The sequence below is a fragment of the Aquarana catesbeiana genome, linkage group LG03 (assembly GCF_042186555.1).
Source record: "Aquarana catesbeiana isolate 2022-GZ linkage group LG03, ASM4218655v1, whole genome shotgun sequence".
NCBI classification, from domain to species: Eukaryota; Metazoa; Chordata; class Amphibia; order Anura; family Ranidae; genus Aquarana; species Aquarana catesbeiana.
In genome coordinates, this window is record NC_133326.1 from 208489311 (window position 1) to 208508937 (window position 19627).

The 19627-nt window shown below is 44.1% G+C and overlaps 1 protein-coding gene across 1 annotated transcript in view; it reads left to right on the plus strand.

Moving 5' to 3' along the window:
- The first annotated feature begins 4093 nt into the window (after window positions 1–4093).
- The window catches only part of ZBED4 (zinc finger BED-type containing 4), a 30926-nt gene continuing 15392 nt past the window's right edge, over window positions 4094–19627 (plus strand). Inside the window, exon 1 of the mRNA XM_073619724.1 lies at window positions 4094–4302. The gene's annotated coding sequence lies outside the window, so the exon portion shown is untranslated. The remainder of the gene's footprint in view (window positions 4303–19627) is intronic.

A 19627-nucleotide genomic window follows, 5' to 3' on the forward strand; every position in this document is an offset into this window, starting at 1 on the left:
GTGATTTGGCATGTGACTCAACATGTCAAATCGCATGCCTAAAATTGGCAGCCATTGCCGTTAATAGCACTGTCTGAATCAGCCCGGGCCACTTTGTGGTGCTGCACTGATTACCAATGGCAGTATGTGTACTACCCCTGGCACAGGTTCAATTTAGTATTTTCCAACAAAATCAGGACCATTCGTCATCACTGCTGCCTTTCTGATAAGCAACCAATAAGGCAGTAATACAGGACCCACAGACAAACTTCAATCGTGTATATCTCTAATGTGCAACAATCTAACAATTCTGAATAGAGATAGCACATCCATATTGAAGCGATTTGGCATGCGACTTACATGTCAAATCGCATGCCTAAAATTGGCAGCTATTGCCGTTAATAGCACTGTCTGAATCAGCACAACGCCACCTTGTGGTGCTGTACCGATTACCAAAGGCAGTATATGTACTACCCCTGCCATCAATCTTTCCTGCTGCCTTTCTGATAAGCAATAAGGCAGTAATACAGGACACAAAAACCCCACAGACAGACCCCAATCTTGTGTAGGTCTGATGTGCAGCAAAATAACAATTATGAGCAGAAATGTCATCACCAGACTCAATGATGTGAGTTTCTGGCGTGCGGCACAAAACCAGGAAGTACAGACCACCTTCCCTGTTGTATTTTCTGCTCTGTAGCCAAACAAAGCAGTACCTTTAGGATATAAAGGACACCCAACAAGCTTCAGCAGAGAGGTCACAAATCTCAATGTGTACTTTAGTTGTGCCACCAAACACCCCAGCAAGGACAAACCTTCACTACTGAGGTCTACTGGTGAGCAGCCAAGAAGGAGTCATGGTGTATCCCTTTATGAAATAACCAAACAGGAGCAAATTATTTCATAGGCATAGCCTGGGCTGTAGATACTAATCCTTCACCACCAGTGAAGGAACCAATCCTAAAATGGTTGGACACCTTACTATAGTAGCTGTTGTCCTACCTTACCTCCGTAGATTGAGCAAACGCTAGCCAGCTCATACACGGGTGGGGCTGATCAGTAACTAAAGTCTCAATGAGCCCAGCCCTAGAGACCAATATAAGACCTCTAAAAAGGGTGGTTACCAATTTAGCCTGGAGGTAAATAGCCACCTGCAGCCCTTAAAGAAGCAATCATATAGCCATCTAGCTCTTGCATATGTTTGCACAGAAAATCCTTAATCAAAGGATATAGGAAAAACGATTTATGGTAAATCGCTTTTAGATCTGTCACTGAGGTTTTTCTTACTCCCTGCATTAAAATATAACCACAATGTAAGAGTGGAGTGGGAGGTTGGAGCTTATGAAAAGTTACCCATAGCAAGCAACCCCCAAAAGGAGGATCTGTCACAAGGGAACCCCTACTGTGCCACACAGAAGCTTGGTCCCTGCCATTGTTGAAAGTTAGGTCAGCTTTTAAGCATCTTGGAGCAACTTTAAGCAGATTCCTAGCAGCTGGGCTAATAGGGCCAGATAACCTAGTGCACCTGCTGAGCAAGGGAGCTTACTCCTGAATCCTTCAACCATTGCACCATTAATAACTTGTTCAGTGGTATACCTGGCCAGTAAGGAACTCTTTGTTCTACCAGGTCACCCTCTTTACTGTATTCACCCCTACTAATGTACCACAACCGGGTATGTAGGGAGAGGCTGGCAACCTACTGTTGTGATAACCACAGTGTCTCTGCTATAAGAGGAAGCTGTGGCTGGTGGTTTTTAGCAGTAGCTTCTGGGCTATTTTGTTAATGGAGACCCCAGGTCCTGCACTGCACCACTCAGTAAATACAGGTGGAAGGGGAAAAAATGCCTTACCTACCTCTTTCCCATCTGAGGTGGTTTAGGCACACTCGCTCCTCTGCACCACTTGTCCACCATACAGCATCTCTGATGTAGGAGGGAGCTGTGGCTGGTGTCTTTAGCAAAAGCTTCTGGGCTATTTGAATCCAGACCCCAGGGGAGATTATCTCAAATGCCCAGAAACCATCTGGCTGGGATTGGGGATTTTTGACTCACCGTTGTCGTCTTCCCCTTTTTCCACAGCCACCGGGCTTGCTTTTCCATTCTTATGGTCCACACGCAAGGAGGATAGCCGCCAAAGTGCCCCCCCCACAACTGCTGTCCCTTTAGGGAGCTGCAAGGTTAGGCTGTGTCCTGCTCTGTCCAGTCAGTATATACACATGGGGGGGGGGGGGGGGCGCAATGCCGTACGTTCCTCATTCCCATGAGGTGGTTTAGGCAGACATTCATCATAGTAAACTGGTGCCTCCTCGAAAGGAGGATGTGGGCGCCTGCTCCTGCTGACTCTCAGCCTTCCCTTCTGGGTAAGAATGCGGGTCGTTCAGGCGGTGCCCTCCCCAGCAGCCCACGCGAGCTACCAGGGACCCAGGAGTCAGGGGATACGATCCCCCTGGAAAGAACCGACGGCCAGCACCCCCGTCTGAAAGGACTTTCGGACAGGTAAGGGGGGGGGGGGGAGACAGGATAAAGGCCCCTGAAGTTCTGGGGACACCACTGTACCCAGGGGCCTTCAGCTCTCAGGGGGGCTTTCCCAGTTTCTGCTGCCCCCCCTGAGGAAAGGATAGGGGAACCCCCCGGGAAGGATAAATATATCCCGCCAGGCATTTGGTCCGGCTCCCAGGGGGAGACCACCAGCCCCAGGCTTTGGTCATTTGGAAAAAAAACAAACAGTTTCGCCGTGTAGGGAGAAACACAATCAAAAACTGAGGATCAGGGGGAAGGGTGTGGACTTAAAACAGCTGTTGATTGATTGTGTTTCCTGTGGGGAGGAGCCTCTCATCTCTCAGGTGTGCCGTCCTGGAAGATGACTTGAGAAAAAAACATTTTTTTGTTCAAACTTATCGCTCTTTTGTTTATAGCTGAAAAAAAAAAAAAAACACGCAGAGGTGATCAAATACCACCAAAAGAAAGCTCTATTTGTGGGGAAAAAAATGATAAAAATCTAATTTGGGTACAGCGTCACATGAGCGCGAAATTGTCATTCAAAGTGCGACAGCGCTGAAAACTGAAAATTGGCCTGGGCAGGAAGGGGGTGAAAATGCCCTGTATTGAAGTGGTTAAAATGTACAAATGCAGCAATTTAGAGATTGGATGAAAGGTTTAGGACTGGGAAACACTTTTTGAAAGATAAAAACTGCATTTTATATTCAACTATATAGATCAGACCAAAATAAGGGACAAATGAGGAGGAATGAGGGACAGAGGGACATTGCTCCAAATCAGGGACAGTTGGGAGCTATGCAATTGGTGTATTTGCTATTCATGCCCCTGTATCTCCTATGTACAATTAATTATTGGGGAGATGAGAAGCCTGTATCTCCTATGCACTGGTGAGATGAGAAGCCTGTATCTCCTATATACTGGTGAGATGAGAAGCCTGTATCTCCTATGTACTGGTGAGATGAGAAGCCTGTATCTCCTATGTACTGGTGAGATGAGAAGCCTGTATCTCCTATATACTGGTGAGATGAGAAGCCTGTATCTCCTATGCACTGGTGAGATGAGAAGCCTGTATCTCCTATGTACTGGTGAGATGAGAAGCCTGTATCTCCTATGCACTGGTGAGATGAGAAGCCTGTATCTCCTATGCACTGGTGAGATGAGAAGCCTGTATCTCCTATGTACTGGTGAGATGAGAAGCCTGTATCTCCTATGTACTGGTGAGATGAGAAGCCTGTATCTCCTATGTACTGGTGAGATGAGAAGCCTGTATCTCCTATGTACTGGTGAGATGAGAAGCCTGTATCTCCTATGTACTGGTGAGATGAGAAGCCTGTATCTCCTATGTACTGGTGAGATGAGAAGCCTGTATATCCTATGTACTGGTGAGATGAGAAGGGCTCCCTGGACACTCAGCCTCACCCCACCCCCAGGCCAGCAGTCACCGGAAACCCCGGCTCACAACCAAAACAAACGCGACGAGTACAGAGTAGTAAGAAGACTCCTCCCCCTCAACGTCATTTGTATTATGAGTCAGGGGGGCGCTGGGAGGGGCGGGGCCCGTTGCTGTGACTGTTGTACCCTAAGCAGTTCTTGTCGCGCGTACTCGCCCTGGAGGAAGCGGCCATTTTGAGAACCTTTGACTTGTTGACGTAGCCGCACGCAGGCTGCGCCCCGCCTCTCGTCTTCATCTCGCCGTCGGACGGAGCGTCGCGGGAACGGGAGGGAGACAAAGCATTAAAGTAATGAATGGGGAACGGAGAGGCGAGTTTCCGAGCTGTGAACGTTGAGCCTTCGGCGGGTGGCTGCGGCGGCCCATAGCTGCCAGGTGAGTGTGAGAGGACGGTGCTGTGTGTGGGACAAGTGCGGCCACCTCTGAGCCCCCGAGTTCCTGTATGAGGAAGGCCTGGTCACACACACTGACCTCCAATACACCCATTTCCCTTGTGTGTCTTCCTGTGTGCTCTTCTCCCCCGACTCCACATGGCTCAGGGAATTCCTATGGCTGAACATTGGGGGGGAGGGGGGTTGTTGTCACCTCTTCACACCGGACAGGAGGAAGGACACAGCTGTGTTGTGTTCCATCAATGATTCACAATGGTGTGTGTGTGTGTGTGTGTGTGTGTGTGTGTGTGTGTGTGTGTGGAGCTGAGATCCCAGCCCTGGGAGCCTTCACTATACTTCCCCCCAACATCTCCTGTACTTTCCTCTTATCTAATGTACATAGTCCTATTTGTTTTCTGACTTTGGAACCTGCTAAATCAAGAGACCCTGTCATCACAAAGATTCTCTAGCAAAGATTCCAAGTGAGGTTCCTACACATAAGACGGCCGCGCTGATCATGTGCTGGGAGCAGCGCTTAGGTTTACTTTTTTTGTTTGTTTCAAACTTTATTAAAATGACATTGAATGAATATATATCTATCTATCTCTATCAAAAGACAATGGTGTCAAAGGTAATAGGTGCCAATGAGGCAATAAAAGGCAAGGAATAAGAAATAGAGATTGGGCTGATAGACCTACAATTATGGAGGCAGTGTAACCTGTGCATCTAGGACATGAGTGCACAATAGTACAAAATAGCGCTTAAAGCAGAGTTTCACCCAAAAGTGGAACTTCCGCTCATCGGATTCCGTTCCCCCCCCGGTGTCACATTTGGCACCTTTCAGGGGGGAGGGGGGTGCAGATACCTGTCTAAGACAGGTATCTGCACCCACTTCCAGGAATAGACTCCCGCGGGAGTCACGCCCCCTCCTGCACTACCCCGCTGTCTCCTGGGAAAGACACAGGTCCCAGGAGATAGCGGGGACCATTGAGAGAGCACAGCGCGACTCGCGCATGCGCAGTAAGGAATCAGGAAGTGAAGCCGCAACGCTTCACTTCCTGATTCCCTCACTGAGAATGGCAGCGGCGGCACCTGAGGATCGAGGGACGGTTCGGTCTCGGGTGCCGACATCGCTGGACCCCGGTACAGGTGAGTGACCTTATTTTAAAAGTCAGCAGCTGCAGTATTTGCAACTGCTGACCTCTAAAAAAAAAAAAAACAAAGATTTTCGCCGGACTCCCGCTTTAAAGGCAGGAAATTTTTTTTTTTTTTTTTTTTTTTTTTATCCTAATGCATTCTATGCATTAAGATTTAAAAAAAAAAAAACCTTTTGTGGCAGCACCCCCAATACTTACCGGAGCCCCATCTCTCTCCAGTGATGTCCATGATTGTCTAAGCTGTTCCGGAGCACTCCCCCCTGATTTGGCTGAGACACAGCAGTGGTGTCATTGGCTCCCGTGGCTATCAAAGTCAGTCAGCCAATCGAGGGAGAGAGGGCTCCGTGTCTGAAAGGATACATGGAGTTGTGACCAGTGCCCCCATAGGAAGCTGCTGACTGTGGGGGCACTTGACAGTAGGGAGGGGCAAGGAGCAGCGAAGAGGAGGATCTGTGCTGTTCTGTGCAAAACCAACTGCGCAGAGGAGGCAAGTATAACATTTTACTTTAAAAACAGAAAAAAGACTTTAACCCTTTCATGACTAAGCCTATTTTTGAAATTTGGTGTTTACAAGTTAAAATCCATATTTTTTGCTAGAAAATTACTTAGAACCCCCAAACATTATATATATATATATTTTTTAGCAGAGAATCTAGAGAATAAAATGGAGATTGTTGCAATATTTTATATCACACGGTATTTGTGCAGCGGTGTTTTAAACGCAAATTTTTGGAAAAGGGACACTTCCACGAATTTTAAAAAATCCAAACAGTAAAGTTACCCTAATTTTTTTGTATAATGTGAAAGATGTTATGCCGAGTAAATAGATACTAAACATGTCAGGCTTTATAATTGCACGCACTCGTGGAATGGCGACAAACTATGGTAGCTATGAATTTCCATAGGCGACGCTTTAAATTTTTTTTTACGGTTACCAGGTTAGAGTTACAGAGGAGGTCTAGGGCTAGAATTATTACTCTCGCTCTGACGATCGCGGCGATACCTCACATGTGTTATTTGAACACGGTTTACATATGCGGGGGCGCTTTAAATTTTTTTTTTTTTATATTTATTTTTATTTATTTTTATACTTAAAAATTGTGTTTAAAAAAAAAAAAGTTTTTTTTTTTTTTTTTTTTTAACTTTTATTGCTGTCAGTAATAGGTGGTGACAGCCACTCTTAATGGAGGGTCTAAAAGACCCCCCCATCCCTCCTTTACACTTCAAAGTATTCAGATTGCCGAAAACGGCGATTCTGAATACTGTGTATTTTTTTAAATTCGGCGCCATTGGCAGCCGAGTATACGGGAAGTGACGTCATGACGTCGCTTCTGTGCTTACATTGAGAAGGCTGGAACGAAGCCGCCCACAGCTTCGTTCCAGCCCGCCCACAGCCGCCGGGTGCAGACGATTGGACACCGGGCCTCCCAATCGCACGGGAGGCCTGGTAAGAGCGGCGGGAGGGGGGGGATGTCCCCTCCCGCTCCTCCGGTATAACAGCTGAGCGGCTTTTAGCCGCATCGGTTGTTATATACGGGTAGCCGATCGCCCACTAGAAACAACGGTACCGGGATGATGCCTGCAGCTGCGGGCATCATCCCGGTATAACCCCCGAAATCCGAGTACACAGATGTGCTTACGGTCGGCGGGAAGGGGTTAAAGTACACAGGATCTACACATCATGCATAATCAGTCACCAAAACCTGAGGGGAGGTTAAAGCTGAATGCACACTATACAATTTTCTGTAGATTTTTTTTTTTTTCCTTCAGATTTACCAAAAAAAAGAAATGATTCCCCCTCCCCCTTTTTTTTTTTTTCAGCGCACAGGACGGCATTGGAAGCAAGGCAGTTTGCATTGTCTATGCTTTGGGGTTGTGCTGAAAATGCAGCCACAGTGCCTCTTGTGTGAGCGAGCCTTAGGCTGGGTTCATACATGGGAATTGGATGTGGGTTTCCCCGCATCCAATTAGCATGACAGGCAAGTGTGACCGGTTCACACATTTCTGGGGTGACTGCAGTCTGGATTTAAAAAGGGGTCCAGTTCAGGTGCAAATTCAGGCAAAAATTCAGGCCTGAATTGCACCTGAACTGGTGTACAGGAAGGCACGGGACCCCAGGCACGAACCCGCAGCACCACATGTGTGAACCCAGCCTTAAAGACATATGCATTATTATTACTTTTTTAATGATTTGTAACATGCCTCTGAACTAAAGCTGGCTATATATGGATAGAAATGTGGCAGAGACCAGCCGGTTTTTGATCTTTGTATGGACATCTGGTTGTGCAGAAGTCGATTTACTGATCATTTTCTGTACAACTGGCCTGTCGGGGCTTTCCTGATCATTTAGTGCTGTAGGCTATACCTGGCTGCCCTAAACTTTGTTTTAGGCTCTCCATTGTTAGAAAAAAATAGCACAACAGGAGTATTTCCCCTATCCACATCCAATGTGTGGATAGGGGAATTGGATCCCCCCCCCCCCCTTTTTTTTTTTTTTTTTTTTTTTTTTTTTTTTTTTTTTTTACCTTTTAAGGACTAGCCTCGTTTTGGATTTTAGGTGTTTACATGTTTAAAACAGGTTTTTTTTTTTTTTTTGCTAGAAAATTACTTAGAACCCCCAAACATTATATATTTTTTTTCTAACACCCTAGAGAATAAAATGGTGGTCATTGCAATACTTATTTTTGCACCGTATTTGCGCAGCGGTTTTATAAGCGCAGTTTTTTTGGAAAAAATTCACTTTTTTTGAATAAAAAAATAAGACAACAGTAAAGTTAGCCCAATTTTTTTTATATTGTGAAATATAATGTTACGCCAAGTAAATTGATACCCAATATGTCACGCCTCAAAATTGCGCCCGCTCGTGGAACGGCGTCAAACTTTTACCCTTTAAAATCTCCATAGGTGACGTTTAAAAAATTCTACAGGTTGCATGTTTTGCGCTACAGAGGAAGTCTAGGGCTAGAATTATTGCTCTCGCTCTACCGGTCGCGGCGATACCTCACATGTGTGGTTTGACCACCGTTTTCATATGCGGGCGCTACTCATGTATGCGGTCGCTTCTGCGCGCGAGCTCGTCGGGACAGGGCGCTTTAAAAAAATTTTTTTTTTTTTCTTATTTATTTAACTTTATTATATTTATTTTTGCACTGTTTTAAAAAAAAAAAAAAAAAAAAAAAAAAAATTGGATCACTTTTATTCCTATTACAAGGAATGTAAACATCCCTTGTAATAGAAAAAAGCATGATAGGTCCTCTTAAATATGAGATCTGGGGTCAAAAAGTCCTCAGATCTCATATTTGGACTAAAATGCAAAAAAAAAAAAAAAAAAAAAGACATAAAGAAAAAAAATGCCTTTAAGACATATGGGCGGAGCTGACGTCATGACGTCGCTTCCGCCCTCCTATGGTATGGAGATGGGTGGCGGCCATCTTAGCCTCACTCGTCTCCATACCTAAGGAGTGAGAGGTCCCGATCTCCGCTGCCGACAGCTCCGGTAAGTGGCGGAGGGCGCGTGAGAGCGGCGGGAGGGGGGGTGGCACCTCTCCCGCCGCCGATAATGGTGATCTCGCGGTGAACCCGCCGCAGAGACCACCATTATTGTACACAGAACCGGCTCCTGTAAAGATGGATACCTCGGTTGTGGCAGCAGCTGCTGCCGTTACCGAGATATCCATCTTCAAAGTGCCGACGTATATGTACAGGAGCCGGCGGTCGGTAAGTGGTTAAACCTGCTGGTTAAACAAAAAAAAAAAAACTGCCTACAGAGTCTTCCCTTGAACAGCCCCCTCCCTCCATGTTATAGACATTCTCTTCTAGGTGTGTCCTAATTACTCTGTGCTGGCCCAGCTCCTCACTTGCATGTGTATATAAGCTCGGGCGTTGCTTTGGGGGAGGAGAGCAGAGGAAATCGGTTCAGGTGAATCTCCCTACGCAGCTCCAACAATACTCGTACATTTTTATTTTTTTTTTAACCTTAGAGATCTGAACAGCCACAATAGAGGGGATGAGGTTGTTGCTGTTGACAATTGCCGTGTAAGGAAATGCACCAAAATGTGTAACCAAACACTCAGGTGTGAATGTTTGGCTGAAGGGGAATACTATAGGATGTCACTTGAGTGGCAGCTCTGGGACTGCTAACATCACATCAAAGGTGGCAGCGCCCAGCAGACGCTATAGACATTTTGAATGTCTACACATGGGAGTTTTTTTGTTTTTTTTTTTTTTTTTTTTTTTTTTTTTTACAGCTAAACATGCATAAAATGCATTACGTTCTGGGGCTGAGGTGGTTAAAGTAATTGTAAAGTCTTGAGTTTAAAAAAAAAAAAAAATTATACTTGCCTCCTTTATGCAGTTAGTTTTGCACAGAGCAGCCTGGATCCTCGTCTACGTGGGTCTTTTTTGCTGATCCTGGCTCCTCCCTCCTATCGAGTGCCCCCACAGCAAGCAACTTCCTATGGGGGGGGGGGGGGGCACTGGAGCCGATTAACAGCTGTGTGTCCATTCAGACACGAAGCCCCGCCCCCCCCAATGGCGCTGCTGCTTTGTGTCTGCCAATCAGGGGAAGTGTTACTGATGGCTTAGACATTCGTGGACATCGCTGGAGAGAGGTGGAGCTCAGGTAAGTAATTAGGGGGATGCTGGGGTGGCTGCTACACATGAGGTTTCTTATCTTAATGCATTCTACACCTTCTCCCTTTACAACTCCTTTAACCACTTTAGGGCTGCCTGCTGCCGTTATATGTCGATACTTTGACGTTAAATACCGGGGTTATGGCAGCAGATTTGGTCTTTAAGTGGCTAAACAACTGCCCTCATCTACCGACCAAAGTTCACTCCTTTCATCTAAAAGAACCGAGAGATGCATTGTATGTGTTCTCTTCTCTATCTACGCTGAGGAATGTTGATAAACATTTGTCATCTTTTTTATTTTTTGACAACTGGGCTCTGTACTGTTTACATAGAATTGTGGAAACAGCTGATTAGCATCGTGAGGGGGGTTGAATCGAGATCGTGATCTTTTAACGATTAATCGTGCAGTTCTATTGTAAAACTTATTTTAATATCTACCTACCTATCTACCTACCTATCACCTGCTCTGTGCAGTGGTTTTGCACAGAGCAACCCTAATCCTTCTCTTCTGGTGTCCCCTGCTGGTGCTTTTGACTCCACTTCAGTCAGTGCCCGCATAGAAAGCCACTTGCTTATGGGGTCACACAAGGGCTTGCTCCAGAGCCCCACTGCCTGCATTTAGACACACACAGTGGGACTAGGCTCCACCCCCAGCTCCCTCATCATAGGATTTGATTGACAGCAGTGGGAGTCCCGCTTCTGTCAATCTGCCCAGCACGGAGGCATGTGTGGGCAAAATTTAAAAAATGGCCCAGCAGTAATAAGGTTAACCACTTCCAGACCGCTGCACGCTGATATCCGTCCTCACTTTGAGGACAGATATCGTTGTGGCAGCAGCTAGCTGCCATAACCCCGGTATCGGCGTGTTCAGCCAGTGGTCCAGTACAGGATAAAAATGGTCTCCGCGGCGGATTCACCGCAAGATCACTTTTATCTGCGGCAGCGGAGGGGCCCCTCCCGCGGCGATCCTTTGCCCTCCGCCGCTTACCGGAGCCGTCAGCAGCGGCGGAGGCAATTGGATCCTTCCCGTGGCTGTGCGTGGAGATGAGTGAGATGGGCCCCCCCACACATCTCCATGACACTGCAGGGCGGAAGTGACGTCAGAATGTCACTTCTGCCCATAGCTCTTAAAGGGACGGCTTTTTTTTTTATTGCATTTTAGTGTAAATATGAGGTCTTTTTGACCCCAGATCTCATATTTAAGAGGTCCAGTCATGCTTTTTTTCTATTACAAGGGATATTTAAATTCCTTGTAATAGGAATAAGTGACACAATTTTTTTTTTTTTTTTGTAAAAATAAAAGGTAAAATAAATAAGAAAAAAAAAATTTTTTTTTTAAACCCGCCCCGTCCTGCCGAGCTCGTGTGCAGAAGCGAATGCATACGTTAGTAGCGCCCGCATATGAAAACGGTGGTCAAACCACACGTGAGGTATCAGCGCCATCGTTGGAACGAGCACAATAATTCTAGCCCTAGACCTCCTCTGTAACGCAAAACCTACAACCTGTAGAATTTTTTTAAATGTCGCCTATAGAGATTAAGGGTAAAAGTTTGTCGCCATTCCACAAGCCGGCGCAGTTTTGAAGCGTGACATGTTTGGTATCAATTTACTCGGCGTAACATTATCTTTCACAATATAAAAAAAAAATTGGGCTAGCTTTACTGTTTTGTTTTTTAATTAAAAAAAATGTACTTTTTTCAAAAAAAGTGCGCTTGTAAGACCGCTGTGCAAATACGGTGTGACAAAGTATTGCAATGACCGCCATTTTATTCTCTAGGGTGTTAGAAAAAAAAATATATAATGTTTGGGGGTTTTAAGTAATTTTCTAGCAAAAAAAACCTGTTTTTAACTTGTAAACACATCTAAAAAAGAGGCCTGGTCCTTAAGTGGTTAAAGAAAAAAAACCCACACATTTATAACACACAATGATGTGCTTTATAAATGTGGATTATGTGCCTCTGTCTTTGGAAGTCGGCAGAGAGCAATACAATGTTTTGGGGGAATAAAAGAAGTATAGCTGTTCACCCTTATTCAGATCTGGCTTCTATCGTGTCACTTGAGATGGTTGGAGACTTGACAGATATCTAAATATTTGGCTTGGTCATTATCCTTTGCAGAACTAGTAACTCAGAATGGGGGTGGTGAGTATTTACTGAGTTAAAGTCCTCTCATCCTGCACACTTTATGGAATTTTTACACTTCCAACTTTTATTTGTTACAAAGATGAGTAATTAACCCCTTCAGCCCCGGAAGGTCTTACCCACTTCCTGACAAGGCCATTTTTTGAGATACAGCACTGCGTCACTTTAACTGAGAATTGCGAGGCTGTGTGACGGTGTATTCAAATTTAAATTTGTCCTCCCCAACCCCCCCCACAAATAGAGCTTTCTTTTGGTGGTATTTGATCACCGCTGCGGTTTTTATTTTTTGCACTATTAACCGGGGGCAGAATGGCTCCCCTGCGCGAAACCCCGTGCGGGGTTCCTTTTAAGAGCTGATAGAGGGCCCGCGCGTGGCAGGGGTCCCTATGCGCGTGGCCGGCAATTGCATGCACCAGTACAGGGATTTGTGTGTGTAAACGCACAAATCCCTGTGCTGTCAGAGGAGAGGAGACATGTTGTTTGTTCCTAGTAAGTAGGAACAGTGATATGTCTCCTCTCCTACTCAGTCCTATACAGTTAGAACACAGTGAGGGAACACTCATTTAACCCATGATCGCTCCCTAGTGTTAACCCCTTCCCTGCCAGTGTCATTTACACAGTAATTTGTGCACTTTTATAGCACTGATCGCTATATAAATGTCAATGGTCCCAAAAATGTGTCGGTGTCTGATCTGTCCATCGCAATACCGCTAAAAATTGCAGATCATCGCCATTACTAGTAAAAAAAAAAAGCCATAAATCTCTCCCATGGTTTGTAGACGCTATAACTTTTACGCAAACCAATCAATATATGCCTATTGCGTGTGTGTTGTTGTGATTCATTTTTTTTTTTTTTTTATATAAATGTAGAAGAATATACAGTGGCTTGCGAAAGTATTCGGCCCCCTTGAACTTTTCAACCTTTTGCCACATTTCAGGCTTCAAACATAAAGATATAAAATTTTAATTTTTTGCGAAGAATCACCAACAAGTGGGACACAATTGTGAAGTGGAACGAAATCTATTGGATATTTTAAACTTTTTTAGCAATTAAAAAACTGAAAAGTTGCGCGTGCAAAATTATTCGGCCCCTTTACTTTCAGTGCAGCAAACTCACTCCAGAAGTTCAGCGAGGATCTCTGAATGATCCAATGTTGTCCTAAATGACTGATGGTGATAAATAGAATCCACCTGTGTGTAATCAAGTCTCTGTATAAATGCACCTGCTCTGTGAAAGTCTCAGGGTTCTGTTGAAAGCGCAGAGAGCATCATGAAGACCAAGGAACACACCAGGCAGGTCCGTAATACTGTTGTGGAGAAGTTTAAAGCCGGATTTGGATACAAAAAGATTTCCCAAGCTTTAAACATCCCAAGGAGCACTGTGCAAGCGATCATTTTGAAATGGAAGGAGTATCAGACCACTGCAAATCTACCAAGACCTGGCTGTCCCTCTAAACTTTCAGCTCAGACAAGGAGAAGACTGATCAGAGATGCAGCCAAGAGGCCCATGATCACTCTGGATGAACTGCAGAGAACTACAGCTGAGGTGGGAGAGTCTGTCCATAGGACAACAATCAGTCGTACACTGCACAAATCTGGCCTTTATGGAAGAGTGGCAAGAAGAAAGCCATTTCTCAAAGATATCCATAAAAAGTCTCGTCTAAAGTTTGCCACAAGCCACCTGGGAGACACGCCAAACATGTGGAAGAAGGTGCTCTGGTCCGATGAAATAAAAATCGAACTTTTTGGCCACAATGCAAAACGATATGTTTGGCGTAAAAGCAACACAGCTCATCACACTATCCCCACTGTCAAACATGGTGGTGGCAGCATCATGGTTTGGGCCTGCTTTTCTTCAGCAGGGACAGGGAAGATGGTTAAAATTGAGGGGAAGATGGATGCAGCCAAATACAGGACCATTCTGGATGAAAACCTGTTGGAGTCTGCAAAAGACCTGAAACTGGGACGGAGATTTATCTTCCAACAAGACAATGATCCCAAACATACAGCAAAATCTGCAAAGGAATGGTTCACAAATAAACGTATCCAGGTGTTAGAATGGCCAAGTCAAAGTCCAGACCTGAATCCAATCGAGAATCTGTGGAAACAGCTGAAAACTGCTGTTCACAAACGCTCTCCATCCAACCTCACTGAGCTCGAGCTGTTTTGCAAGGAAGAATGGGCAAGAATTTCAGTCTCGATGTGCAAAACTGATAGAGACATACCCCAAGCGACTTGCAGCTGTAATCACAGCAAAAGGTGGCTCTACAAAGTATTAACGCAAGGGGGCCGAATAATTTTGCACGCCCCACTTTTCATTTTTTTATTAGTTTAAAAAAGTTTCAAAAATCCAAAAGATTTCGTTCCACTTCACAATTGTGTCCCACTTGTTGGTGATTCTTCACAAAAAATAAAAATGTTATATCTTTATGTTTGAAGCCTGAAATGTGGCAAAAGGTTGAAAAGTTCAAGGGGGACGAATACTTTCGCAAGCCACTGTATATTGGCCTAAACTGATGAAGAAATTTTTTAAAAACATTTTTGGGGATATTTATTAAAGTAAAAGAGCAAATAATAAAAATAAAATGGCACCAAAAGAAAGCTCTATTTATGGGGGAAAAAAAGGACGCAAATTTTGTTTGGGTACAACATTGCATGACCGCGCAATTACCAGTTAAAGTGATACAGTGCCAAATTGTAAAAAGTGCTCTGGTCGGGAAGTGGGTAAGACCTTCCGGGGCTGAGGTGGTTAATAAAAAAAAAAGCCAACAATTTTGAGATACATTTTTTTACTTTCGGCTATAAAACTTATCCAAAAAAAGTAAAAAAAAAAAAAAAAAAAAAAAACACATTTCTTCACCAATTTAGGCCAATATGTATTCGACGTATTTTTTAGTAAAAAATCATAAGTGTTTGGTTTGCCCAAAAGTAGGGATGCACCCACATTTCGGTGGCCGAAAATTGTGTGTTTGGCATATTGCCGAAAATGGGGCGGGGCCTGGGTGGGTGCCGCCCATTGCTGCGTGTCATCCGGTCCTTCCTCCTCCTCCCTCCCACAGAGCGACGGATATTGCCATGTTATGGACCTGAATTGCATGGGCCGTAGTAACAATGTCCCGCCTCCTGTGACAGACGGCACACTGATCCAATGGCGGGATATTGAATTAGCGTGATGTGATCACAGTAGGTGGGACTTTGTTACTGCGGCCCGGGCAATTAAATTCACAGCTCCGTGACACACGGAGATCGCTGCTCTGATCCGGGCACAGGCAGGCTGCATCTGACGGGCACAGGTTATCTCTTGTATCATGTCTGCAGTCTGACTGTCTCGTGTAGTATACAGGCGGTCCCCGGGTTACAGATGAGATAAGGTCTCTAGGTTTGTTCTCAAGTTAAATTTGTTTGTAAGTTGGAACAGGTACATTTTTTTAAGTGTAGCTCCAGCCAAAAAAAAAAATGTAAGCTTTTTGGATAGCATAGGGAAGGGTTAACACCCCGGTAATGTTTGTTTTGCTGTCTGTGCCCCCTCACTTCCTGTCCCAATGACAATGATTTGGTGACACTTGGTGATGAAGCATCAGTGGAAACACCTTTTTCCCATAACTCTTACAGGAGTGAATTTCCCTTCCTAGGGGTAGATTTCCTCTCGCTTCCTGTTGTCTCCCTCCGTTTGTAAGTAGGAGTCGTTTTGTAAATCGGATGTTTAACTAAGGGACCTCCTGTATCTGCAGTCTCTGACCATCTCCTGTATCAGATGGTTAGAGACTGAGGACATAATAAAAGATGGTTAGAGACTGCAGACTGCATTTTTCTTGAGCTTTTCTTGCACTAAAGGTGCCAATAATGACCAACATTAAAATAAGTCGAATATAATACAATTGTATATAAAAATATAAATATTTTTTAAAAACTGTCATTTTCGGCCTAGTACATCTTGCATTTTCTGTTTCGGCAACAAAATTTCCATTCAGTGCACCTCTACCCAAAAGTAATAGCATCTACAAACTACGGGATAGATTTAGGGACATTTGATCAGTGCTAAAAAAAAAATGCACTGATCCCTGTAGAAATGACACTGGCAGGGAAGGGGTTAACACTAAAGGGGTGATCAAGGGGTTAAATGTGTTCCCTGGGAGGTGTCTAACTGGAGGGAGTGGATTCACTGGAGGAAAAGAGATTTGATTCAGCTTAGCTGAAACACTATCTTGTTTTACTTCCCTGGCAGATCAGCTGTGTGCTTTGTTTACATCGGCACACCGCTGATCTGTCTCTCCTGTGAACAGTCGGCGGGTCGTGGCGGCTGCCAGACCTTCTGATTGGCTTCCGGGCTGCCCTGCCACATTTAATGTGGGGTGGTCTGGAAGCTGTTAAAAATGGGAACACCAAACCAACCAATTTCTGCTGCATTTCTCCCCCCGACAAAAAAAGGAAAGGTGAGCAGGCACTGAAAAATAAGCACAAATGTATTTTTTTTTTTTTCTCCCCCTTCAGTGCCAGTGAATGGTCCTCTAGGTTGTCGGAATATCTGAACAGTGCCTGCATCTGATTGGATATAGGCTCTGTTCAGCTGACAATTTTCCAATAGAATCTCTTGACCAGGTGTGGGCAATGCATTTTCCCAAGGGGCCGCATGAGAAACTCGGACTCTTGTGGAGGGCCAAATCTATTATTTTTGATCTGGGCAGGTATGCAACTGGCTTACTCAAACTGTAAAATAACAGCCGGATGGGGCTGTTCACTTGCTGCAACATTTTTAACTTGGGCTGCAGGGTTTAACAGGCAACACCAATTGGCAGCTTCCTTGACTGTATAATATAGGAAGGTTTTAGTTATGCTTTAAGTAAAACTATGGCCAAGCTTTAGAAACTCAAATCTTTATATAACCTTAACAAGCAGAAAATAAAAAATAAAGCCAGCCCACACTGACCTCTGTGTTTCCAGCCACTGTTGAGCTGTGGGAAGTCCTTAAAGCAGTAGAAAACCGGAAAAAAAAACCCTGCAAGACCATAGCATAATGTGCTAGTATGCATCACCTTATAGGCTTGCCTGTAGGTAAAAAGTGTGCAGAACTGCTAAGTGTTTTTGCTACCCTAAAAAATAAATAAATTCTGTTCCCTTTAAAGCATGAATGACAGCACCGTGCTTGTACTGTGTAATTTGGTCCCTTCTATCACCCAAAAAACCTGGCTGATCCTGCCTGGCTATAGCCTCACCCCTGTAGACTGACCATGGTTCATCATGGCAGCTGAGCCCTGACACTGTGGTCAGTTAACATGCCTCTGTCGCCCACAGCTTTGTTCTTTCCTTATCTGTTGTCCTCTTCCCTCCCCCCTCAATGCCTGTCTGCTCTGTGTCAATGCCCGTCCCCTCCTTCTGCTATCATAACTACGATAAAAAAATTCCATCCCCTCTAACATAACATTATGTGCCCGTGTGTTATATAAAAAAGCTGCCAATTGGTACCTTATATCAGAACGTCTCCGGAAGCTCATGTGACTTGCTCAGACTGCATTAACACCTGAGCGTAGCGTCTTTGAGCATTTTTTTCACACGTTTTTATGTACTTTTTGCGCTTTGTTTTTATGCAGTGTCTTTGATCTTTGGGGATTTTTTTTTTTTTTTTTGAATAGAGAAAACTATCATCTGTTGCGTCATTTGTTGCTAGGTTTTGCTGATATTATTTTTTCATCTTTTCCTTTTTAGCTTTGGTTTTATTTTTTTTTTAGTTGGGGTAAGGGGTTAGATAGGGTTAGGATTTGGGGTTGGGGGTTAATATTTTGTTTGGCTTATTACTTTTTTGTTGGGGTGTTACTACTACTAAATGTAAAATAAATACACAAAAATAATCTTAACCACTTGAGCCCCGGACCATTATGCTGCCTAAGGACCAGAGGTCTTTTTCCAATTTGGCACTGCGTCGCTTTAACTGCTAATTGCGCGGTCATGCAATGCTGTACCCAAACGAAATTTGCGTCCTTTTCTTCCCACAAATAGAGCTTTCTTTTGATGGTATTTGATCACCTCTGCGGTTTTTATTTTTTGCGCTATAAACGGAAAAAGACCGAAAATTTTGAAAAAAAATATTTTCTACTTTTTGTTATAAAAAAAATCCAATAAACTAAATTTTAGTCATACATTTAGGCCAAAATGTATTCGGCCACATGTCTTTGGTAAAAAAAATGTCAATAAGCGTATATTTATTGGTTTACGCAAAAGTTATAGCGTCTACAAACTAGGGTACATTTTCTGTAATTTACACAGCTTTTAGTTTATGACTGCCTATGTCATTTCTTGAGGTGCTAAAATGGCAGGGCAGTACAAAACCCCCCCAAGTGACCCCATTTTGGAAAGTATACACCCCAAGGAAATTGCTGAGAGGCATGTTGAACCCATTGAATATTTATTTTTTTTGTCCCAAGTGATTGAATAATGACAAAAAAAAAAAAAAAAAAAATATTTACAAAAAGTTGTCACTAAATGATATATTGCTCACACAGGCCATGGGCCTATGTGGAATTGCACCCCAAAATACATTCAGCTGCTTCTCCTGAGTATGGGGATACCACATGTGTGGGACTTTTTGGGAGCCTAGCCGCGTACGGGGCCCCGAAAACCAATCACCACCTTCAGGATTTCTAAGGGTGTAAATTTTTGATTTTACTCCTCACTACCTATCACAGTTTCGGAGGCCATGGAATGCCCAGGTGGCACAAAACCCCCCAAAATGACCCCATTTTGGAAAGTAGACACCCCAAGCTATTTGCTGAGAGGCATGGTGAGTATTTTGCAGCTCTCATTTGTTTCTGAAAATGAAGAAAGACAAGAAAAAACATTTTTTATTTTCAAAACTTTGTGACAAAAAGTGAGGTCTGCAAAATACTCACTATACCTCTCAGCAAATAGCTTGGGGTGTCTACTTTCCAAAATGGGGTCATTTGGGGGGGGTTTGTGCCACCTGGGCTTTCCATGGCCTCCGAAACTGTGATAGGCAGTGAGGAGTAAAATCAAAAATTCACGCCCTTAGAAAGCCTGAAGGCGGTGCTTGGTTTTCGGGGTCCCGTACGCGGCTAGGCTCCCAAAAAGTCTCACACATGTGGTACTCAGGAGAAGCAGCAGAATGTATTTTGGGGTGTAATTTCACATATTCCCATGGCATGTTTGAGCAATATAACATTTAGTGACAACTTTGTGCAAAAAAAAAAAAAAAAATTGTCTCTTTCCCGCAACTTGTGTCGCAATATAAAATATTCCATGGACTCGACATGCCTCTCAGCAAATAGCTTGGGGTGTCTACTTTCCAAAATGGGGTCATTTGGGGGGGTTTTGAATTGTCCTGGCATTTTATGCACAACATTTAGAAGCTTATGTCACACATCACCCACTCTTCTAACCACTTGAA